General features: G+C 32.7%; 1 long non-coding RNA gene across 10 annotated transcripts; it reads left to right on the top strand.

Annotated features, from left to right (window-relative positions):
- Positions 1-914: 914 nt before the first annotated feature.
- LOC130814042 (uncharacterized) lies at positions 915-24,061 on the top strand. 10 transcript variants are annotated; one of them, XR_009042286.1, is made up of 7 exons: positions 915-1,505; positions 1,590-1,655; positions 1,778-10,350; positions 13,764-13,876; positions 16,085-16,188; positions 18,181-21,384; positions 22,449-24,060. It is a non-coding gene; the product is annotated as an uncharacterized LOC130814042 (long non-coding RNA). The 10 variants fall into 10 exon arrangements; XR_009042280.1 differs by having other exon boundaries at positions 21,549-24,060; XR_009042281.1 differs by having other exon boundaries at positions 18,181-21,688.
- Positions 24,062-25,653: the final 1,592 nt, after the last annotated feature.

Raw genomic sequence — 25,653 nt, 5'->3', positions numbered from 1 at the left:
ATAGTAAAAGGGTCAAAGCCAAATTTACAAGGGATCACATTTTCGGCAAGGGGGTCGAACCTCCTCCAGTCCCCTAGGTAGCAGCGTATGTGCCAAATGCTTGGTTTATGCTCGAATATGACAAGGTTAACCCGAACTGGATAAAAATACCAAAACACCCAACTAAGCATAAAATCTCAATAAAAGAAGCATAATTGCATAATTCTTAACCTAAACGAGCCAAATAATGAAGGCCAAAACATGAATAAATTATCACTAACAGAATGTCTAGATTAGGCTTACAACGCGTAAATACAGATTCATATATTACTTGGTTGCTCAAGATCAAAGATACAAAATAAAGGTCGTGTTTGCTCGCGATTTTATGTCAAAGTAATAATTGAGTTTGTCATAATGAGCCAAAAACTCAAGAACATCTTTTTGTTAAATTGCCCATTCAGTTCAAGAGCTAAGCATTCATTTGCTCAAGGGAGGGTGGTCTCAATTTCTCATAAAATCTAAGAAAACTTTTGCATAAAGAATGTTATGTTATATATTGGATATGGAAGAACCAAAATGAATATTTTTGGAACGTACAATGTAAGGAATAAAATTTGGTGGCTTATCACAAAAAAGGAAAGTTAGCCATAAGGACACCAAATTTTGCTTGATTCTCTTGGATCTTGTATAGCCGTTTTATGCATGTATGAGAGTTATCTTCTTAGTGTTGTAATCTTGTTATGTTGGATTAATGAATTATTTCATATTCCAAAAAAAAAATAAATATTATATAATAATGTTAAATTTTAATCTAAAAATTAGGTTAAATTATGAAAATTGCAATGTGGGTAACTCTTATTTCATTGAGATTTATTTAAAAATTATTAAATGAACTATAAAATAAAAATTGCAATTCAAGCAGTCATTAGTCATGGTGAAATACAGTGGACATTCTTAATTTTTGAGATGTTGGGGGTATTTTCTGAAAACCCTCAAGACCAAGGATCATCACTTGATCTTCATTGAAGTTGACTTGGTTTAGAGATCGTTATGATATGACTATTGAGAGGAATGCCCTCACATACATATTGTATTTGTTTGGTTGCATCTTGTTCTCAGATAAGAGTGGCGACTCCGTACACTTAATCTAACTCCCTTCGGTATAAGACTTAGGATAGGTTATAGAGTACAACTAGGAGAGCACGAGCCTTACATACTATGAGACTTAGAACGAGCTGTAGAGTTCAACTGGGGCAGACATAGGTAAAATGCTATTAGAGATAGTACTCTTTAATACAAACCACTATCTCAAGTAGTCTTGTTTGAGTGTGGAAACAAAAATTTGTCAGTCGTTCGTAGACAGGGCATGGGAATTATGTTTCCATGGACATAAGGTGGGAAATACTTTCATAATTAATACTCCTTATTTTAGGAAAAAATTCTTATAAACCACCCATAATTGAACCGAAAAATCTGATGTCATAGCACAGATCAAAGGCTCTAGATTTCTTCGCGCCATTCCCAGGGTTCCACACTATCTCTCACATCTCTATCTTCCTTCAATTTCTACTAATTCTGCTTTAATTTTGACCGAATTACATCCATTTCAGGTTTAAAGTAATGGCGATTTGCTCCAATGGCGTCCAAAGTTGGTAATTTTTCGTCGTTAAGTGGAGGTAGTTTTAATTATATGACGATTTGCAATTTTTTAAATTTTCTTTCGCTGTACTTCACTTGTCATTTTTACTATTATCTATTCGTGATATTTATGATCAATTATTCGGATTTGTAAATTCAGAGTGACATTTCCGAAGTGTTAGATAATTGAAGTGTTCCGCTCAATATGGAAAAAGACGTTTGGAAAATTCTGTGATAGTAGAACAAATTCTTTGGAATTATGCGAGGAAACTACTAGTAAATTTGGTAGGGATTTATGAATAAGAAATTATTTATAAGGGTAAAAGAATCGGCCTAGAAACGTAATTCCACATTTCTCATCGTCATTTGTCGTTGCTAATTATATTTGTGCGCGGTTGGGACCGCAATATTATAATCATTGTTATCTTTTCTTATCAGACATGACTTTGGTCGATCCTTTCACTTTGTTAATTTGATGGAGATAGTATGTAAAGAATATAGTATTATCATATAATCTTTTTTTTTTTTTTTTTTCATTTTTGATTTTTGTTGTGGAAAAGATTAGTTTGTGTCTTTAGAGATTTTGCTTTGAGGCTCATCTTTTTGCTTACTTTTTAAGCTCAAATGAGAAATCCAAGCTTTAGATGTGCTGTTCCTATTCAGATTCCTGTGCTAATATTCTTACAACAGTTGACTAACCAAAGTAGAATCTTTATTTTAATTATGTCTATGTTCTCGGGGCGTTGTTTGATAAGGCTTCGAGTTTTCTTGGGTTTTATTTCGCTTTGTCTTTTTGGATTCACTAATGGAGCCAATAGGAGTAGATCAATGCCAAGGCACTATGCTAGTTAAGAATAAATATACGCCTGTGGACCTACTTAAAGGAAGATCACTTTGATTTCACTTTTTTATTTTCATTCTAGTTTGTATTAGGTGGGGAAAGAATAAAGTAATTATGGAAAAATTAATCTAGAGGGCCAGAGGCTACATGCTCTGCAATAACATAATATACTATATCTATAAATAACATTGTTAAGAAGGAAGTATTGTGCTTTTAGACAAAATCTGCTCCATATTTCACTAGAGGACATAGGCTTATGGACATACTGTCAGAGGACTTTGATGGTCGTTGTAGTCTATGGGATGCTTCAAGTTGTATATCACTTTGTGCTACCATTCAAGCATTCCACTTCAAGAAATATTTTAATTATATTAGCATCTTTATTACAATAATCAAATTGTTAAAACAAGAGGGTTATTGTTATTTTTAAAAAATAATTAAGACTTCCAATAGGATTCTTTTAGTTTCTCTTATACTCATTCTAGACACCATTACATAGCATGGAAACTTTAGAGAGTATGATCTACTATTTTTTCTGCTTAGAAACTACCATGATTTTTTGTGTGTACCTAGATCTTTGAAGAAGAATACCTAACTGCTTTTTGTCACATCATTTCATAAATGCTTACTCTCCTCTGGACTTGGTTGTATGAACTTTAGGTAATTAGATTTGGGGGAGGTTAAACTAAGTTTGTTATCTTCCTTGATTTGCTAACTTTTTAAACAACAACAATAACAATAATGCCAGAACCTTAATCCCAAAAGATTGGAGTCCGCTATATGAACCAATATATCAATTTTAATGGTCGTCCACATGGATTCTTCTTCTCCATTCTTTTTGATTTTCTTCCATCTTAGTTTGTAAGTCTAGATTCTTCATATCCTTTTCACTTCTACCTTCCAAGTCATCTTCGGTCTTCCAAGTCATCTTCAGTTTCCTAGCCCTCATTTTAAGTCTTCCGTGCTCCAACTTTCTATCTTCCTTACCACTTCACTAATACCCCATCTTTACATTTGCCCAAACTATCTCAAACGATTATCTTTCATCTTTCCTCAATATTTGCAACTTCTAAACCCTTTCTTATATCTTTGTTTCGAATTTTATCCCTCAAAGTATACCCTCTCATTAATCGAAGCATTTACATTTTCGCAACTCCTATTATCCTATTATGATCCTTTCTAAAAGCCCACAATGTCGATTCATATAATAGCATTGGTCTAATGTCGTTCGATGTACTTGTCATTTAGCTTTAAGGGTATACCTCACTCACCGCTCTTTTTTTGTTTTTTTGCCATCCACACTTAATTCTATGTATCACATCTTGTTGGATGTATTCACTATTTTGAATTATGAACTCAAGGTATTTGAATCATTCACTTGAAGGATTTCTTTCTCTTTAAAGTTTAAAGTGCCTCGCGGTATCTCGTGTGCTAAAGCTATACTCCATGTACTCTGCCTTATTCCAACTTAATTTGAAACATCGTGACTCCAACTCTTGTCTTCGTTGTTCTAACTTAGCATTTACCCTTTCCCTTGTCTCATTCACCAAAACAATGTCATTTGCAAACAACATGCACCAATGCACGTCTCCTTGTATTGATTGAGTTATCTCATCTAGGACTGTTGCAAAAAGAAAGGGCTTAGGGATGGACCTTGATAAAGCTTCTCAAACACTCTTTTCCATAATTTCATATTATGATTGATGAGTTTTATTCCTCAACAGTTGGAGCCTTCTTTGACATCTCTTTTGTTCTTGTAAATGGGCACTAGAGTACTTCTTCTACAATCATCGGGCATCTTGTTTGTCCTCTTAATCTTGTTGAAAAGATCAATTAATCAAGTTACTCTGATCGTCCCTAGGCATCTCCATACCTGAATAAGTATACCATCTGATCCAACCGCCTTCTCTAGCTTCATTCTTCAAAGCGCCCTCTTACACTAACTTTTATATTCGTTGCATTAATTTTCTATTTTCATCAAAAGGAGTGATTGTTATATCCCCTATAACTTTTCCTTGTTCTCCATAAAATGCATTAAAATGCTCCTTTCATTGATCTTTGATGTTCTTGTCCTAAACTAGATTGTTCTTTTTCTACCCTTAAAACATTTTACAACTTCTATGTCATTTGTTTTTGCTTGTCTCCTCTTTGCCATCCGGTAATTAACTTTTTCTCCTTTAGAATCTACTTTGCCTAACACCTCTTAAATTCCTTTAATTTCGCCTCACGCCACTTTGTCTTGGTTTTAAATTCCTTAAATTTGGCTAAGTTTTCCTCATCCTCAAATTTTCTTAATGCAAGATAACACCTTTTCTTTTCCTTTATAACTGTCTTCACGTCATTATAAAACCATGTTGTATCCTTCTTTTTAACGAAACTACCCCTGATTCTCCTAAAACCTTAGCTATTTGAATGATGCAACTTTTCATCTTTGTCCAAGTATTTGTATCCAAAGTCATATCCCAATCAACTTTTTAACAACTTTGTTGGTGAAAACTTTTGAATTCGAAAGATGGGATGTTATTGAAATGTTGAGCTTTTAGAAAGGATCGTAGTACAAGATGGGAGTAGTGGAATTTCGAATTCTTCGATGGATGAGCGAGCGTACCTTAATGGATAGATTCAAAACAAAGATATAAGAAAGGGTTTAAGAGTTGCAAATAATGAAGAAAAGTTGAAAGAGTATTGTCTAAAATTGCTTGAGCATTAACAAAGATATATTAGCAAATTGGTAAAGAAAATTATAGCTGGAGCTCGAGAGACTTAAAAAGAGGGCGAGAAAGACCAAAGATAACTTGGAGGACAAGAGTGGAAAAGGATACAAAGAACCTAGACTTACAAATTGAGATGATAGAAAATTAGAAGAATGGAGAAGAAGAATCCATGTGGATGACCATTAGAATTGATATATTTGTTCATGTAGCTGATCCCAATCTTTTGGGATTAAGGCTCTGGCATTGTTATTGGTTTTGTCTCGGTAAAAACTTTAGCATTATCCTCTTTTGATCTCCATCATTTAATCATATGTTCTTTGGCTTTCTTTACTTTTGGTATTGCTTGAATTCGAACATCTTGGATAACGAGTTCATGTTGGGTGGATACCCACTCTCTTGGGATAACCTTATTGTCAAGCTAGCTATCTCTTTCTATCATCCTTATCACAAAGTAGTCAATTTGAGTTGCATTTTCCTCTAGTTCAAAAAGTCACCATATGACTATCTTTCTTCTTAAACCATATTTTGGCAACCAACCAATTGTATGAGATTAAGAGTGCAAAATCCAAAATGGACTCTCCTGTTTTCCTGGTTCCATAGCCAAAACTTTTATAGACACCTTCTTAGCCACCGCGGCACACCCCTATGTGAAAAAATTCCTTCTAATTAATTCCTCTATCCCCACTTGCGGTGCATAGTCACTTATGGCGTTCAAAATCTCTTTAACCGTCTTTTATTAATAGCTACATTTCACCCTTTTATGTGAGAGCTTTTTGAGTGAAGTGTAGCTATTAATAATCCTATATTTCTTTTTGCATACCTCTACTACATCCTTATTTTTTCGTTCATCCGTGATAACTCCAACTCCAATTCGATTTCTATCTTGTCTTGAGCACCACAATTTATATTTGTGTCTTTCACCTACTATTGTTTTGGGTCTATCTCTAACCCTTTTCTCTTGTAGACATAAAATGTTAGTTTTTCTCATTTCCATGATATCCACCAACTCTGAAAACCTACCAGTCAAGCTACCAATGTTCTAAGATCCCAATCTTTACCTAAGACCTTTGGTTTTCTCTAACCATGTATGCTTAAAACCTATGTGCTCTTACTCATTTGACATCACACTTGGGTATTGTGGCACGTTGTTTTTGGACAACGACCTAACAACCTTTGCATACTTTTTATTACACCTCGACCTATGAAATGTAGTGCTTTGCTGAGTAGGGATGCCCCCACGAGAATTGATTTTTGGTTTATGATCATGGGATGTGACTAAAGTTACTTACGTGGTTGTCACTAACCTACCGTTCACCTTCCTCCTTTATCATGGCTTGCGCCCGACAACAAGCGAAAAATACTCACATGCAGAGTTATATGCTAATGTTTTTTAAAAAAATTGTTTTTCATATCCTTCCTTTTTAGTTTTTCTAGTTTGGAGGCATGATTCTCTTTTGGTTGCATGATCACATCAAACTCTTAACTAATTTATCAGCTCATTTTATAAAAAGATTAATTCAACTGAAAGTATTATGCTAGAGTAGATTACCTCTATTTTAGGATACCTTGTTGGCTGATACCAGGAAAGTGATGGTATCTGAAAATGCAATTTTTCCTTCAATTGAGGAGGTTACGTGAGTTGTCATTTTGCAAATAATGTGACTTGTTCATCTCTAAAAACAGATCTTTTTTATGCATGGCCTCAAGGAAATGGTACCTCAAATTCTACTTAAATGATGTATAAAGTAGCTATTAAAACGATTCAGCTAGTTTATGTTATTTTATTGAGTTATAATTTCCTTATTCTGAAATTTCTTTTACCTGTCTGAAATTGTCTTGTAATTATCTCTTGACCCTTGAGAGTGGTCGTACAATTGTGTTTTAATTATAAGTCCCATTGAAACTCTGAAAGCATTGCTAACACTGAAATTGCTCATCAAAACTACTATTTAAACTTTTAAGTAGGGGTAGGAAATTTGTTGAATGAGCTGATTTGTAAAAGCTCTTTTGATGATACCAGTGGCCTCTTCATTTATTCTCATAAAACAGAAATAATATTGGTTTGGTTTACAAGAGAAACACAGCCCATGAGAATATAGTCTTTTAATGATCATGAACTCATGTAGCTGACTATCTAAAATAAGACAGCATGAAGAAATATTTCAATGTTTGTTGCAATTTGGTTATGAAGTCTTAGATCTCAAAACTATTTTAAGGGCTGTTTATCCGCTATGATATATATCTATGCAAGTCAATTCAATATCCTTAGTAAAGAAAATGGCTAATCATTGATTGACTATCCAATAATCTCTCGAAACATTGATTACTCGTTTCACACCCTACATTGATTACTCGTTTCACACCCTTTCATCTTGGCTTGATTAGTTTTTCTAGTGAAATGGAGTCAAATTGAGAAAGGGAAATGAGTGAAAAAGAAGTAAAGAAAGGGTCTAGTGGAAGTCATGTAACTTTCTATGTTCTAAGATTAAATGGGTGAAGGATATTAGGCATCTATGTTCTTTGATAACTTCTATTCAAACACAGATATGATTCATCTCCTCGATTATTTCCATTTTCCTAAACCCCAACGTAAATAAATATAAAAAGGGCATCCATATGTTTGTATCATACTAAACCAAAAAAAAAAGTAGAAACAAGATAGTAGCTAGGGAATGTGAGTAGTAGAATGCATAAATAAATTTTTTTATTTAACTTAACGTAAACTATATGTTTATGATACATTACATTGAGGAAGTTTCAACTTATTAAAACTTATACTGCAAGTGACCATGAACTAGAAAGAAAAATAAGCACTACCTAGTTGCTAGGTCTATTATCATGCATTAATGTTACAATGCTCAATGGACAATGGGTGGAGAAGAAAACTAAATTTTTCTATTGTAGAGCCCTTACTATACAGTCAGAGTTTTCCTGGCAAGATAAGAGATTTAACATAGATAACACTATTAATGCTAAATTAACCAGTTAGAGACATATTCTCATGGTGGTAACACGGGACAAACTGATCATTACTAGAGAAAAACATCTTAATTTCATCTCCTTCCATTCTCCATAATGCGTCTGGACAGTATTCCCACAATGGAGAAGCCAGTGGAGGACAAGTAAAATTACTGCCGTCACGGTAGACATCACAAACTGGTTTAATTGGTTCTTCTGAAGTGATATCTTTCCATATGTCATCCATAGAATAAACTTCTTCCCCCTTACCCTGACTTTTTTGATACTTATTCCCCTGCAGAGTTGACATATCTGTGGCTATTGTGCTGTCAAAGCTTTCTGTTGTCTCATTAGCAGCTTTTGAATTTACTGCTTGGTTGTTTGATGAAGAGGAGGAATCTGAAGTTGATGATGATGACGATGAAGATGGATATGTTTCTCGCTTCTTTTCTTGTGCTTTCTTCCTCATATGTGTTCTCCAATAGTTCTTTATCTCATTATCAGTTCTTCCTGGTAATCTTCTAGCAATCCGTGACCATCTGCATGCGATTAGAAGGTAAACTCAACAACCGATCAGCATATCTTTGTTTTTAAGATTAAATAACAAGTTGCTCTACTTAGAGACTTCAATTATAGTATTCTACTGTAGAATACTGAAGAACATACCTGTTTCCCCATTGAGAATGAAGTTCGAGGACAAGTTTCTCTTCATGAGGTGTCATCTTTCCTCTTTTGAGCCCTGGATGCAGGTAATTAACCCATCGTAAGCGGCAGCTCTTACCTGTTCTTTTTAAACCTACAAGAAAACTTTGGTTAAAATGGATGCTCCTTGTTAAAGTTCCCCATTCTTCAAACAAGCATACCTAGCATTTTTCTCCCGCCACCTTCAAACCTGAAACTTTAGCTATGAAATCCCATCGCCGGTCCCCAAATAATCCCACAAAGCAGACCAGTTGAAGGTCTTCTTGTTCTGTCCATGGACCTTTTCGAATTTCTTCTTGTTTCATTATGGCTTTTTACTTTTTCTTGCTTCAACTTCTTCTAAGATAGATTTTACCTATTTTTGGTCTTGTGGATACATGGAGAAGCCTGCTGCAAACTCCTAATATTTATATCAAACAATTTACAATATTTTAAACCTATGAGATAATCTTGATATATATTATTAAAAAATGATAAATTTAATCAACACCTTACATGTGTTCCCCACACTTTTGTCTTCTGATAGGCAACTTATGCATATGATGTAAGCCACTAAAATTAATTAATATCTAGAAGAATTGATATGGTGCTCTTAAGGTTCATTTTAAGTTACAGTGTAAGGTTCATTTTAAAGAACTGGTTACTAAGTCATAATTTTACATAATATCCCGCTTTTGACGTGTTTCCTGTACACCTTTCTGTGCCTTCTCTTGGATTTCTTCTTCTTTCTTGTTTTCTTGTTTTTGTTTTTCTTTTTTGGTTTGAGAACAAATTTTTAATATATATTTTTTTATTTTTCTTTGAAGAGGGGATGCAATGGCTGGGTCCATGTCAGTTTTATCTCTAGATAATGATAAATCCAAAGATTTAGATTGATAGTCATTCTTTATACGAGCAAAGGCATTGTCTCTCAAATTACACATTAAATGTAGTATAAAATAGAATTCTGAATTTGAAGAAATTGCAGTGCAGGAAATCTCTCTTGGTGTCTGTCAATTGGTTAAGGTGTTTTCTTTTTGGTTGAAGTTGATAATTAGCACCCTTTACATCCAAATTGTGATGTGTCGGTGGCATGCCTTGACTTTAATGGAAGCCACCAATATGAACCTAGGACCAAAGGAAAAGAAGATAAAACAAGTTAAAAAGAAAAGCAATCAGATAGAAGCTCTCTGTGTGATTATTCTGTCTTTTCAGTAGATTTTTCTTTCTTTCGAGAAAATAAAAACCCTTTCTACCTTGAAAAAATATTTGATGGGCATGCACAGCTATTTATTAGAAGCTTCAAAAATATTGTTATTGGCAAGCTATGTAGCCTATACGGTGATAGCTTAATGTGCATGGATGCCTATAATGTTCTGTTTGTTACACTGATAATTCGTCTGAATTTGTTTGGAGATGGTTAATTCTGAGTTATCTGATCTTTTTGTTATAACTGAAGTACCTTTGCTTCCCTGGTTGAATTAATTTCTATTGGTGATGATACATAGCATCTGAATGTCAGATTGTGCAATAGAGAAAGTACGTAAATTAGTTTTTCGTCTTTTTAGTACTGAATACCATGCACTGTCTATGATTGTTCTTATCTTTTAATTCCTTTGTTAGATAATATAGTGCTTGAATTGATTGTTATGTTTGGAAACCTTGATTTTATTGAAAATTCTAAATTTGACTCAAATTTAGTGTTACAAATCAAAATAAATCAAATTTGGATTGTACCCAATTTCATTCTTGCTTTTAAAAGTAGTTGAAGTTGAGGATTTGAAAATGACTATCCAAACCATGTCATTCTCACTTCTTCATTTATGATTTCATATTAAAATTTTTATAATTTAAAGTGAATTACTTATTTCCAAACACAACATTAAATAAATACTAATAATTAATAGGTGAATGGGATTAATGACTAGTCTTACTTGGTACTACTAGGTGGGATGAAAAAGGGAATGTTTTTCTTCATCTCAAACTCACTGACCCCCACCACAACAAAAGAAGAGGAAACTCTGTTATCATTGTGATAATATATTATTTATGAAGAAAAAAATAGTATTATATTAATGTAGATTTCTTTATTATATGTGGTGTATGTGCTTAGTGGGATTGCATCCATATATGTAAAGATAGTTTACCTTTATTTTTTTCCCTTTTAATTTTGTCTCTCATTTTTTATCGTGTGGAACATTGCTCTTTTTCTTGGACGCACTATTACATAAGAAACTTATACTCTTAGAGATCGTTTGCAGAACATAGGAAGTAAATTTTCATAGGAAGTTCTAATTTCGAGGAACGAATTTCCTTTGTCAAATTCTTATAAATTTGCTAAAATTTTTTGTTGACGTAAAGTAATCTTAATTTCCTATAAATGGCTTATTACTAAAAGAGGGGTATGATTATTGAATTCCTTTAAAGTATGGAAGTTATATTTTCTAGGAATTTGGATTTCCTATGGTTTTAGTTTATTTTGCTATACAAACAGGTTCCAAATTACCAACTTCCTAGGAATTTCAAATTGCTATTGAATTTTTGTGCAAACAAGCGACACTTTAGTGCTTTCCACTTCCTAATAATGCATGAAAAATCAATTATGAGGACTAATGTTCAAACAGAGAGACTAGTATATCCCCCTTCAAATAAGAAAGAAGAAATAAGGCACCACGTAAATCCGCTAATGTACTATTTTTTGCTTCACGCTGCTCTCTTTTTTGGAGGTTTCAACATGAAAGTGGTCTATCTTAATTTGTCGATTTTCTGCAATGTATTTTTCAATAGTGTCCAAACTTTTACTTGAATGATGAACCAATTGCTTATTCTTGTAAGATAATTCCTTTGAGATTGCCGTATTATTCTTGTTAAGAGATTAGGAATTGTGATTCCTGGTTGAAAATAGAGAAAAGGTATGGGGTTCTATGATTAGGTCTCATCATCTCAGCGATGAATGATGATGCATACACATTTGATTTCTTTTCTAGATTTTTTACTATGGATTTTATTTACTTGAGTAACTGGAGGTAGCACCGAGTAACTGCCAGATAAGATGTCACTATGTGGGATATGGTATTATATACGAAGTGGCATACTTTCCAATAGTTTGTTTATGGTAGGGATGCCAATACTGTACCCGACAATTTGAAAAATGAATGATCCGCTAACATATTCGATGCTCTTTCCTCGCTTTAGGGACCAATGTAATGAAATGAGAATCAAAATATTTGCAATATTGTTCATTGATCATTGATCCTTGTTTATTGATCATCATTCATTGTTCATTGTTCCTTGTTCATTGTTCATTGTTCATTGTTCATTGTTCATCATTCATTGCTCACAGTTCATTGTTCATTGTTCATCGTTCATTGTTCATTGTTGGTCGTTCCTTGTTTGTTGTTTATTATTTATTGTTTATTGTTCATTGTTCGTCGTTAATTGTTCATAGTTCATCGTTCAATGTCCATTGTTCGTTGTTCATAGTTCATAGTTCATTGATCATTGATTCTTTTTCATTGCTCATTGTTCATTGTTGATAGCTCATTGTTCATTGTTCATTGTTCATTGTTCATCATTCATTGTTCATTGATCATTGATTCATAGTTCATTATTCATTGAGCATTGATACTTTTTCATTGTTAATCATTCAATTTTCATTTTTCATTGTTCATCGTTCATCGTTCATTATTCATTGATCCTTGTTCATTGTTCATTTTTCATCGTTCATTTTTCACTGATCATTGATCCTTATTCATTGTTCATCGTATATTGTTTATTGCTCATTGATCATTGATCCTTGTTCATCGTTCATCGTTCATCGTTCATTGTTCATTGATCATTGATCCTTGTTCATTGTTTATCGTTCTTTGTTCATTAATCATTAATCCTTGTTCATTGTTCATCATTAATTGTTCATTGTTCATTGTTCATTGTTCATCGTTCATCGTTCATCGTTCATTGTTCATCGTTCATCGTTCATCGTTCATTGTTCATCGTTCATCGTTCATTGTTCATTGCTCATTGCTCATTGTTCATTGTTCATTGTTCATGGTTCATTGTTCATTATTGTTCATTGTTCAATGTTTATTGTTCATTGATCATTGATCCTTGTTCATGGTTCATCGTCATTGTTTATTGATTTATGATCCTTGTTAATTGTTCATCGTTCACTGTTGATTGATCATTGATCCATGTTTATTGATCGTCATTCGTTGTTCATCGTTCCTTGTTCATTGTTTGTTGTTCATCGTTCATTGTTCATCGATCATTAATCCTTGTTCATTGTTCATCGTTCATTGTTCATTGATCATTAATCCTTGTTTATTGTTCATCGTTTATTGTTCATTGATCATTGATCCTTGTTCATTGTTCATCATTCATTGTTCATAGTTCATTGTTCATTGTTCATTGTTCATCGTTCATCGTTCATTGTTCATTATTTATTGTTCATCGTTCATCGTTCATCGTTCATTATTCATTGATAATTGTTCCTTGTTCATTGTTCTGTTCATTATTCATTGATCTTTGTTCCTTGTTCATTGCTCGTCATTTATTGTTCATAGTTCATTGTTCATTGTTCATTGATCCTTGTTCATTGTTCATTGATCATTGAACCAGGTTGAGTGTAAATCACAAATATAGTGGGTAACTTGAATTTTAACACATCTAATAGTGGGTTGCAGCCAGAAAAAAAAAAAAAACGTATTTGCACCTTGATCTCTCCAAGCCTCCTGCACCCTTATTGCTTAAAATGCTCAAAAGGATGATACTAATTGATTTGACAAAATGTTATGATGCTGATGCTTGCTGTTTTTTTTTCCTTGTTTATCAGTTCATTTAGCTGGTTGCTTTATCTCTGATCATGATTTATTAAAAGATGAGGAATATAATTTATTCGTCAACTTCATCATTGTTTATCTTGAATAATATATGTCATTCCTTATCTTGTGCAGAGTGCCGTTAGTATTGTAACCACCACAAAGGCAAAACCTTGATATTTAATTATACATTTGTTGATATCAAGATTTCAAATTATTAGGAATGGACCACTTGCTTTGCGCAAAAGGTATGGCAAGTATGTTTATTTTATATGGATTAGATCTAGCATGATAAGGAATTTAAAGATTGCAAGATGCATATAGTATTGTTGAATCACACTGTGCTTCTTTGATTTATCTGTGCTAATATAAGAGGATGAAGTGCATGATTAATTGTATTGTTTTTGGGATGATATGCTCTTTATTTAGGAAAACATGTGTCTTTGCACCATTGATTCAAGCAAGTGCTCCTAAATTCTAAGACTTTGTCGCGTAATATATTTGTTATGTGTGCTCTATGTTATCACTGTTCTCCTCTTTTTTGGCTTAATATGTATTATTAATTATGTTCAAGGAACTTCTGATGGTGACCTTCATGATATGTACATGTATGCAACAGTAGTGTCTAACCTTTCTTCTTGATGAATCGTTTGAGGTCATGATAATTATGATTAGAGATTATAGACTAGAAACTAATCTGTGTGCTCATAAGGAGCCTGAAAAGCCAAGTTAGTTATCAAAGTGCCATAGTTTGGATTAATTATTGATTGATTCTCATTGCGCATGTTTTTACTTTTGCGGAGAAGAGGCTACTTACATTATCCTCTTCTAGCAAGAAATCACAACCTTCCTATCATAGTGCAAACATATAGTGACGGTTGCAATTGCAGTAACAGACACAATAATACGATAACGGGGTGATTATCATATCTCCAAATTTTGACCTAAACCATTAAATATCACTTGAAACAGCCTAAGATGCGGTTTTTTAACATATTTACGATACGGGTAATACGGGTAATACCGGTATGATACAACTATGTTTTTGCATTATGCTTCCTATTATTTTTTAGTTACTCCCTCCTCAAAACAGGAAGTTCTTGAGACTATTTGGAATGTCTTCAAAAATAATCTTTTTTCCTTTCCAAAGGAAGACGAATGTTGTCTTAATTTATACTCCTTTGTTTAAAACAAAATAGCTATACTCTAGATTGTATTTAGTTGTTCCACTTCCTTTTGGCAGGTTTTTAAGAGTAAGGGTGAATTGATTTTATGACTTGCAATTTTGGTTAATAGATTTTGTCAAGTATAGTTAAAAAGAATGCAAATGAACTATTTACATGGCCACCTTTTATATGCGTGATTCGTGAAAAAAGTTTATCAAGAAACATGCGAGAATTATATGAAAGAACAATGAGAAGAACCAACGTTCTCCAGTTTAACTTTTATGTGCTTGGTCGGATTTTAAACTTCTAAATAACATATTGAGCAACCAAGCCATTTCAATACGGGGTTGTTTGGTAGGTGAGAATAAGAAATGAGAGACATTAGCTGGGACTTTAAATGAGACTTTGAACAAGATTTTGGGTGAGATTTTTAAAAAATTATGTAATATGTCCTTATTTGGCAAGTAATAAAATAAAATAAGGAATTAGCGATGTTAAAATTGACTTTTTCACATACACGAAGTCTCAACTTTAATTACCACTTAAGTTTTCGGTACTTTTTTTTCCCAAGTCTCATTGCCATCCTCCCCCGATTTCCATTCCTCTTGAACAAACAAGAAACTTTTTAATTTTTACCTCAAAGTATCAATCTCCAACCCTAACTCTAACCCTAAGCCCAACTCCCTCTTGTGAAACACCTCCTTAGCTCATTTGTGGTTCACTCTTACTAAAACCTTACAAGGAACCACACCCAGGCAGCTTGGGCAGGGTTTGAATGTAATCTTGCTGTTGACTTGGCCACTCATTTACACTCCTAAAAAGAACTAAAAATTGGCAAGACAGTGAAAATCATTGTTGACGTGAAATTTGATCGTCCAAAAACATGTGAAAAGGTTTGCTTTTATGCTCGAAATATATTGTTTTCCTTTTAGTGTTATTTGGAGATGCAAATAGAGCATTATGTTTTTAGGTGATGCCCGTACAGGTTGGTATAATGTTTCTTGCTTTTGGGGTGACAAGAGGTTTGTGTCTTTTTTGTTTCCTTATTGTATGCTAAGCTAGTAACTTAATATTACCTCCATAATTTAGATGTCACATTAGTTCTATTAACACAGTCAATCGTAAGACCGGTGATTCATTTGTGTTCAAGTTTTACTACCATTTGTAACAGAGCAATATTGCATATTAAGCTGCCCAATCTGAAACAATACCATGATTCTTTTAGTTTTCTGTTTGGATTTCTGTAACTGTTCCCCAATTTGCTTATCATCACCATAATTTTCTATTCAGTTTAATTGCGGGGGCATAAGCCATAAGGACGGTTATCCGCAGATTTGTAAATTCGACTCTTCTGCAACAGTAGAGCCAACGATGAAGCCAGTCAAAAAACTAAGGTGAGCCGGTTATAGTTTATGGTAGAATTATGAAAAATCATTTCCATTTAAGTGGTGCTTTGAACGTTTACATGGACCAAAACCATTAGCTTTAACAAGTTGATAAGATAAGTGCCATATGATGTTATGCACGTTTATCTGTATAAATTTTGGGCACGTAGTGGGGGAGAGTGCGATATTGTGACCACCCCATTTAGCTGGTACTTCCTCCGTTCTATTATACTTGCTACGTTTTACTTTTTATGCATTTCAATGCGTTATTCTGTTTATTTATATGTTGAATTATACAAATCGAATAATTATAAAATGTTAATATTATGAAAGTATGTGATTAGACGATTCAAAGAAGATTCCACTTGACTATATTTTTAGTTACATATTGGTCGCAATATATAAAATAAGCTTGAACGATGAATCGTGCATATAATCGAATTTCAGAACGGAGAAAGTATTACGTAAGCATTTACCTCAAAAGTTTTGCGTAGGTGGGGTGTGGGTCCCTCATTTTGCATTGTGCTGTTCGACGTGGATGGGGTCATAGATCTCTGAAAAAATTGTCATATATTGTGGTGGGAATTTTATATAAAAGTTCCCTTTAAAATAAAGTGATAAACCCTAAATTTGTGATGGGACTTGTGGGTGAATGACATGATTGAATATTATATTTAAGCACTTATTAATACATAGAATACTGTTAAGCATGAAAAGATTTGTAGTAGTATAAGCAACGTTAGATCTAGTTGTCCACTAAAATACTCGTCGACGGATTTTCCACTTTTTTAGGGATGAACATCAACACGAAACGTATACAACTTGTTTGATGAGTGGAAATCATTGTAAATATTGTATTGGTGGTGCATATAGTATGTTACTCGAATTTGAATATTTGTCTATGATTTTTATATATATCTTGTTTAAATTAATTATTTAAAATTTAATAAAATATTTCGAATTTTATATATAATAATGTTTTAAATTGTCATACAAATTAAATTGTTTTGACTATTATACTTAAGGTAGAATGAAGAATTTTAATAAAACATAACTTATACGTGCTTCAATAAGAAGAATAATTATGTTTCAATTTGTTAAGTCCAAATTACAGGGGAAAAACGAAGGTCTTGGCTAAAAATAAGTTGAGATTAATTTGAATAATAATAATAATAACAATAATAATAATTGTTAACATTAATGCTGATGATTATTGATTGTTTAGAGAAATTAATCTTGGGAGTTGGTGGAATATCTGTCAAGATTTCTAGACAACAAAATTTTCCTCATATTATTTGCTAGAGCCTAGAATCGTGTAGGATTACGAAAAAGGGCCAATAGCTGGTATGTTCATACGAATTCGAGTAGTGCTATTAGAGTTGAGAGGATGTTGTGAGATATCTCATTAGTGGAAGTAACAGTAACGGGCCCAATGGCTATTGGGGTCTGAATTCGACTCTTACGGGCTTTTGATAAGCTGAACTTTTAAATGGACTGAGTCTTAAATATGTCTTTTATTTATACAGTTAGTCTCTTGAGTGACCGTCTCTTTGAAAGACGTAATTCAGTTCAGCCTATTAAACATTAATGCCTACTTACCGTATTCTTAATGCCTACTTACCGTATTCTTAATGCCTACTTACATTATTCTTAATGCTTACTTACCGTATCCTTAATGCCTACTTTCAATATCTTAAATATCTACTTACATTATTCTTAATGCCTATTTGTAATATTTAAAAAATATATATAGGCCGGCCCAATTAGAGATGGTCTGTCAAAAAGACCGTCTCTCACAAGAATTTGTGTTATTTACATAAATGAGGCAGCAAAACGAGCAAAAAATATAGGTTATGATGATGATGATGATGAAGCAGCAAAACGAGCTCTATGAAAGTCTTTATTATTATTATTATTATTATTATTATTATTATTATTAATATTATATTTTTATTTTTTTGTTGTTTTTTGCTGGCACTGGGATACATTACTTTTGAGTAGACGGTAATTAGACTGTGGGAAAGAGTGATGCACAAGTATGCGGGAACTATAGAGGGATCAAACCAAACTTCTAAGCCACACTATGAAACTGTGGGAAAGAGTGATTGAGAAAAGAATTAGACGAGAGACGGTAATTAGAGAGAATCAATTTGGATTCATGTCGGGAAGATCAACCACCAAGGCAATTCATCTTTTGAGGAGATTGATGGAAAAGTATAGCGAGCAAAAGAAGGAATTGCATCTGGTGTTCATTGACCTAGAGAAAGCGTACGATAGCATACCACAAAGCATCGTTTGGGATAGCCTCAAGAATAGAGGTATTTCATGAAGGTACATTGAGGTAATACAGGACATGTATGACAGAGTGTCAACTAACATACATACATAGGTGGGTATGACTAACTCTTTTCCAATTAAAGTGGGACTACATTAGAGATCAACACTAAGTCTTTTCATTGTTATGGTCATTATGGAGGAAATCTCTAAATCCATCTGGGACACCGTACCATAGTGCATGTTTTTCGTTGATGATATATTTTTGGTTGCAGAAACAAAGGAGGAGGCTAATAGTAAATTGGAAGAGTGGAGGAAAGCCTTGGAGGGGTAAGGGATTGTGCATAAGCCGTATGAAGACATAATATTTGCGATGCAATTTCAGTGGGACAGAATCGATAGGGGAGCCAAAGGTGACCATAGGAGGAGAAGTTATTGCATGTACGTCCAAGTTCAAATATTTGGATTGGTGATTCAGAGTAATGAGGAGATTGATGGAGACGTTACTAATCGTATACAAGCGAGTTGACTTAAGTGGCGAGCAGCAACAGGGGTGCTTTGTGATAAAAAGTTCCCGAGGAGATTAAAAGGTAAATTTTACCGCATTGCAATTAGGCCGGCATTGTTGTATGGGACGGAATGTTGGCCCGCAAAGAAGGTTTTTGAACAAAGGATTTAAGCAACAAAAATGCTTATGCTGAAGTGGATGTGTGATAATACTATGATGGATAGGATAAGAAACTAAGTTTAGAGAGAAGTTAGGGGTTGCACCTCTCTCCGCAAAGATGCGGGAGAACAGGTTGAGATGGTTTGGGCATGTGCAGAGAAAAACACATGACGCCCCAATAAGAAGGATCAAATGCATCATAGGGAAGGCCAAGAGAAGTCGAGGAAGACCTAGAAGAAGTGGGAGGAACATATTAAAAGTGACATGCATGAACTTTACCTCTCCAAGGACCTGACCAAGGACAGGGGTAGTTGGCGGCGCCTTATCCACGTCTTAGATTACTAAACTCGTTCGTTTTGCCCATCGTTTGTTATTATTCATTTCCTTTAATTATCGCTCTTTACCTTCTTCTTTACTTTTATCCTTATTCTTAGTTATTTGTAAGTATTATATTTATTATATTTGTAAGTTGCAGGTTTCTCTCTCTTTGAAGACCTTTCTTGAGCCGAAGGACTTTTTGACCGCACTCTCCTCTATGAGTATGAGCTGCCGTCTTTTTTCCCTCTCTAGAACCTGACCATAGTTTTCTATAAGCGGGATACACTGGATATGGTGATGATGACTGGGATACATTACTTTTGATTTATGATAATTAATAATCGATTTATAATTGACAAAAGCAAGTAACGAAATCATAACACGTTTTACTCAATCTGACAAGCTTATTTCGATTAAACTTAAAAGAACAAAATTATAAGTGGGTTGTATTGAGTTGGAGCGGGCCAAAATGGTCAAATCGGCCCTCATCTGCCCATCGCATAGGTTTTGATGATGAGAAAGGGAAATGGATTTGTATATCAAGTTCCCAAGGAAAAAAATGGGTGGTTTTGAGATGATTAATCACAAGATATTATTGGGTTTCTGTTGCCTGTTTAAGTTTTTTTTTTTTTTCTTAGATATAATACCCCTATCACTTAGGACTTAGGAGTCATTAATTTCAATGTTTGATGGAGCTAAATATTTTAAGATTCCAGTATAGTGGACCATGGTAAAATGTAAAATCATTTGTGGTTGTAATTTTTTCAATATAAAAATAAAATTTTTTGACAATTTTAATGATTATTCTTGTTTTCTTCATAAGATTTATTTCAATATATTACCATTTAAAAAGTTAGTATTAAATTAAAATGAAAAATAAAAAAAAAAAACTTTTTTATGATTACAGTTTCATAGGGTAATAACATAATATATGTTATTTAAATTTACACTACAAATCATTTTTATTACTATTTTTAGTCCCAACAACTAAACACAATGTTAAATTAAGAAATCGAAGTCTTTGAATTATGCTTTGAGCTCCAGGATGTTGTGCCTAACACTAAAATACAACCTCACTCTGATTAATGATCACTATAACCATGTGTAAGCACATATCTAGTTAATTAGCCTTTTATAATGATTTGGTTGTGGACTTGTGTGATTCAGAGGTTGAATCATGTTCACAATTAAACCCCTCAAATGTACATTTTGGCTAATATTTTAATCGTTTCCCCACTCTAATATACACTTCTAAGCAAAGATTAATTACTGTATGATAATTGATTACCTAGTATGATTAAAGCGCTAGTTGCGGGTTTAGTGGAGTATATCTGATTCCAAAATCCTAATTACTAAGAGTGGAAGTTGATGCTTTGATTTTTGTAATCCCCAATGTGTGAAAGTTTTGTTTTGATACAAACAAACCTGTTAATTTTTTGTCCCATGACATATTGACCCTAAATCCGACCGAAAATTAGTCATTATAACCCTAAAATTTTAAACCTTAACTCAATTTTAGACCTATTCCAAAAAAATTTGGATACCTAACCGCTTTGACTCTTTTTTTTCTCGCAACTAAGTTACTAGAAGAAAACGGTTCAACTCAGGGGAAGAACCCCAAGCAAACGCTATACAAATCAAAATTTCCAACTTAGAATATTTACATCAGTATGAAAGAGTAACCCACCTTCTAGGATGGGATGCTACTACTCACTTTTTATGCAATGAGAAGGAATACAAGATAGCTCAAATAAACAAAGACAGTCCTATACACCAAATTACCCAACTAGATAGTCGGGTACATTGATCTAACTTGTTCTGAACTTCTAGCAGCAATGCAAAAAAGGAGGTGACTAGCAGCTTGTTTTGGCTCAGCACACCTTCCTTGATTCACTTTTTGGCGTCGTTGAATCCAGATTTCAAATGCTAATTCGGTCCAAGCACAAGTATGTTCAACATCTATGAGACTTTTCTTTTTATTAATAGATACAACTCTCCTAACTTCATCAATTAAAGGGGCTAGTTTTTCTTGGTTGAATCTGACCAGAACCTCTTGTCTGAATCTGACCTGAACCTCTTGTCTGATACATGATGTTTATGCACATTTAAGGAATAGATGATCAGCACTTTCAGGTCAGGTTGTGTGTTGCATAGAGGACAAGATGGATCGACAGAGAGACCCCATGTTGCAATTCTATCTCTGGTGGTTAAGCTACCATGAGCGATTTGCCAAGCAAAGAAAACTCTAAGGTGAGACCTTAGTTTTGCATGAAAACCTTTCCAAGAAACATTAGGTATATCTCCGATTAGTATGTTGTAAACTTTCCTAATCCGTAAAGTGTTATCAAACAAACTAAACTTCCCATATCAGTGAAAAAGCCTTTGATTGACAATTTTCCTGAGCAACCAAGATGGGCAAGGGACATTTTCTGTCAAGAAACCAACTCAATTAAAAGTGTTGATGGTTGAGGCCCCAGGATATATTCTATACTCTAACATGCCCCTCACACGAGAGCCCATTAGGCTAGAAGTGTGGATGCGCATAAGCGTTGAGTATTCGACTTTAAATGAGAGGTGGTTGAGATTCGAACTCGTAACCTTTTGTCACGTTGGCTTCTGATACCATGTTAAGAAACCAACTCAACCAAAAACTTAAGTTGATGGTTGAGGCCCCAAGATATATTGTATACTCTTAACTCTTTCATATCTAGAACATTATGAGATATTACATAGTAGGCATGTACCCATTTGATCCACAAGCTATCCTTTTTGAAGCTATAAACTAGAGGTGTTTGCATAATGCAAGCTTTGTTCCATAGAACAAAGTTTTTGAGATTAAGACCACCCTTAGCTATAGGGAACTTGCAGTTGATCCCTTCCTTACTAGTCCACAAGAAGGATCGATAATGAGCTACAACTTGCTTTATCAACTATTTGGGAATAAGAAAGATTTGCGCCCAAAAAGCCTTCATGCCAATCAAAACACTACTAATTAATTGGATTCTACCAGCATATGACAAAGACCTTGAAGATATCGAGTTTCTTGGAGCTCAAAGGAACTCTTAAAGTACTTTTAAGTGAAGATTTTCCCTGGGCATGTTCAAGAATTTAAGAATACCATCTAGTGTAAGTTGATGAACACCAGAAGAATGTAATGCACATTTTTCATTACTAGTTGGTGGAAGCGCTCCCCCAAGAAATTCTACTAATTAAAATCGTAATTTGAAGCGAATTAATTGATCTTAATTGTAATGTGTGTATTGTAATATTTTAGTTGTATTAGTTTAATTGTTTAGCTAAGAGGTGATATAAAATAAAACATAGTAGCAATGGACTGCAATGTATATATGCTTTATGCAAGTCAAATTGATTTTATGAATAGGTATTGCTTAGCTTGCTTAAATATGCATATGAATGTATAGCCTATGGATGGCAAACGGATAAAATATACGAGTTTTGCACTGTATTTGTTCTAATTGGGACGCATATGAGTATGATTTCAGTGGGTAAAAGATGGGTATAAGTATGAAAAGGCCTACCCGCTATGGATATTGGGTAGGTGGTGGACTGGTGGATATGAGGTCTTACTCGCCCCATATCCACCTGTCAAGCCCCATACCCGCCTACCCCATCCAACATCCACCTACCTCGCGTCCCATAGTCGTCCTTCCTATCCTACAACGTATTAAATTAATTTTGTATAATTTATATTATAAATTATTAACAAAAAATAAAGAATATTAATTTTATTTTATTACTTTGTTTGGTTTGAACAAAATAGATATATAATTAAATTTGTAAGGATTTATAAAGTGTATAACGTGAATTTGGAATGAATGTGAAGTGGGTATAAAGGCGGGTATATCTCGTTGGTCATAGTGAGTCGGGATGAGTTTGAATGCATACTCATGCAAGCAGACGAGGGTATGAAAATTTTGGTCTGATATGGGTGTTAGGGAGGTGGTAAGTATGGAGAGGAAGAAGCCATGAGCTAGATTTGAATGCATACGATCTGTCAACATGCTCTCGAGGTCGAAAGAAAAAAAGCCTTTGTCAAATGTCTAACTAGGGAAATGTGTTGCACTATCAGGCATCAGCACCAGCAATGATTACTTGATATCTTTTTCCCAAGCCGACTAAGCATACAATAACGTCATTCCTTGAGTTCTATGTATAGAAAATCAACTTATTATTTGTATTTTTAATGTCAGCTTTTGAGATTTTTTTTCCAACACTCAACTCAACGCCTTTGTTAAAAGAAATTCAACAAACATAAGTTGACATCAATGTTGTGTATTTCATCCCATTATTTAAGAAATTTCTTGGAAAATAAAAAATTTTTATAAGATTATATGTTGATTTCAAACACAAGTTGACATTAAGGTTCCTCAATCGTTAATTTAAACTTTTGATTGGATTCGTCTTTTTTGATATGATAGGTGGTACCCTTAAAGGGCATTGGGCTAATTAATTAAATATATTGTCTCTATTGAAAAAAAGTTTTGATAAACCTACTCTAATCAAATTTTCCAATGCAACTAATTTGAGATTTGATATCTCTGATGAAACTTAATCAAAAATTATAAAATTTAATGTTAATAAAATTTACATAAAAACGAATCAAACAAAATTACTTAACTATGCTATTACTTATAAATTGTGAATAAAATACAACATAAAAATAATTGGTAAATAATATTAAAAAATAAATAAGACATTTGATTAGAATAGAATAGATTCCATCATTTCGATATTTGATGAAAACTATTCGCCCCTTTTTACTTTTCTTGAGACACAACACAACACAATTCATACACAATGCCACATGTGTCCACCGATAATTTCATGTATTCCTATGGCCCTTTAGGATAGTGTACCATTTAGAAAATTGATTATTTTTTAAGGAAAATTTAAGTATTTGGTAATAAGTAAAGAGAAAAATAAATTGCATATAAAAGAAATTAAAAGAGAATTAAAATGTATAGATAAGATTAAAAGAAAGTAAAAAATGATTATTTGAAAATAAAAATAAGGGAAATTTGCAAAAGAACATCTTTTAAAACCCCTTTTTTGCAAAGAAACACCTTTTATAATTTTTTTTGTAAAAAAACACCTTTTAAGAGACTTTTTTTTAAAAAAGACACCTTAAATCAGTTTCCGGTGACTTTTGTCAACTTTCCGGCGTTGACTATGCCAGTCAACGCCGGAAAGTTGACAAAAGTCACCGGAAACTGATTTAAGGTGTTTTTTTTTAAAAAAAAGTCTTTTAAAAGGTGTTTTTTTACAAAAAAATTATAAAAGGTGTTTCTTCAAAAAAAGGGTTTTAAAAGGTGTTTCTTTGCAAATTTCCCTTATTATTATTATTATTAATTTTTTTAAAATTTTTTTTTATTATTTTTTTATATAATAATAAAAATAATTTTTTTTTAAAAAAAATAATATTAATAATAAAAATAAAAATAAAAATAAAAACAAAAATTTTAAAAAAAGTTAAAAAAAATTTAAAAAATTTAATAATAATAAAAAAAATAAAAAGTATAAAAAATATAAAATAACAATAATAATAATTAAAAAAATATTAATAATAATAAAATTAAAAATAAAAATTAAATTAAAAAAATATTTTTTTTTAAAAAAATAAGAATAATAATATTTATTATTATTATTATTATTATTATTATTAATTTTTTTAAATTTTTTTTAACTTTTTTTAAAATTTTTGTTTTTATTTTTATTTTTATTTTTATTATTAATATTATTTTTTTTAAAAAAATTTATTTTTATTATTATATAAAAAAATAAAAAAAAATTTAAAAAAAATTAATAATAATAATAATTAGGGAAATTTGCAAAGAAACACCTTTTAAAACCCTTTTTTGTAAAGAAAAACCTTTTATAATTTTTTTTTGTAAAAAAACACCTTTTAAGAGACTTTTTTTTAAAAAAAACACCTTAAATCAGTCTCCGGTGACTTTGGTCAACTTTCCGGCGTTGACTGGCATAGTCAACGCCGGAAAGTTGACAAAAGTCACCGGAAACTGATTTAAGGTGTTTTTTTTAAAAAAAAAGTCTTTTAAAAGGTGTTTTTTTACAAAAAAATTATAAAAGATGTTTCTTCACAAAAAAGGGTTTTAAAAGGTGTTTCTTTGCAAATTTCCCTTATTATTATTATTATTAATTTTTTTAAAATTTTTTTTTATTATTTTTTTATATAA

Source organism: Amaranthus tricolor, chromosome 5 (genome assembly GCF_026212465.1).
Source record: "Amaranthus tricolor cultivar Red isolate AtriRed21 chromosome 5, ASM2621246v1, whole genome shotgun sequence".
Taxonomy (NCBI): Eukaryota; Viridiplantae; Streptophyta; class Magnoliopsida; order Caryophyllales; family Amaranthaceae; genus Amaranthus; species Amaranthus tricolor.
Note: the sequence above shows the minus strand (reverse complement) of the source record. Positions and strands in the feature narration are given on the sequence as shown.